Source organism: Pteropus vampyrus, unplaced genomic scaffold, assembly GCF_000151845.1.
Source record: "Pteropus vampyrus isolate Shadow unplaced genomic scaffold, Pvam_2.0 Scaffold448, whole genome shotgun sequence".
NCBI lineage: Eukaryota > Metazoa > Chordata > Mammalia > Chiroptera > Pteropodidae > Pteropus > Pteropus vampyrus.
Window position 1 is genome coordinate 492,662 of NW_011889229.1, and position 680 is coordinate 493,341.

At 42.9% G+C, this 680-nt stretch overlaps 1 protein-coding gene across 1 annotated transcript in view; it reads right to left on the reverse strand.

The window, feature by feature from the left end:
• The window catches only part of ZNF260 (zinc finger protein 260), a 10,532-nt gene that overhangs the window by 8,766 nt on the left and 1,086 nt on the right, over positions 1 to 680 (reverse strand). The gene's annotated exons all lie outside the window — the stretch shown is intronic.

Sequence of the window (680 nt, forward strand, 5' to 3'; positions counted from 1 at the left end):
GGTACTTTTTTCATTTTATTGAAAAATATGTTGTGTGATAAAATGCTGGAAGTAAGTGTCTTTGTAGATAGAAGAAAATTTGTTAAACTGTATTTACAAAGGCCATTTGGTCTGGGGGAAACCTGGTCAAATCGGGAATCACGCTCATTTACAAACTATACAGTTTTCAATAGGTTACCTGATCTCGCTGCACCAAAGACAGGACAACTTGCTTCCCAATTATGTTGTCCTGTAGTAGTGTAAATTACCTCTTAAAGCTACTCCTTGGTCCGGGGCTTCTCAAAACAGCCTCACCCAAGTTCCTCCAAAGACTTAATTAAAGTTAATCCCTACGGGGCCCCCAATAAAAAGTTTTTCGGAAATCCGCCCCACCCCAAAATTTACTGATTTTATTTTCTATACGACTCCGCTTTTATGTAAAAATCGCTTTAAAAATTATCGCTCGATTGCTTAGCCGTCTTCCTTTGGCTTTCAGAGAAATGAATGTTCCAGGAAGGTGCATACGTAGCATCATTATTTCAGAAACGAGAAAGGTGAGGTTTAGAAGTTGCTGCCCCACAGTGCTCACAACGCCATCCATCCTCACAACCTTGGAACCACGCGGTTTTTCGCGCAGGCTATTAAGTCTATCACCCTGTCACCACCCCCCCCCCCTTTACACTCTGGGTCCCCCAGCCGCG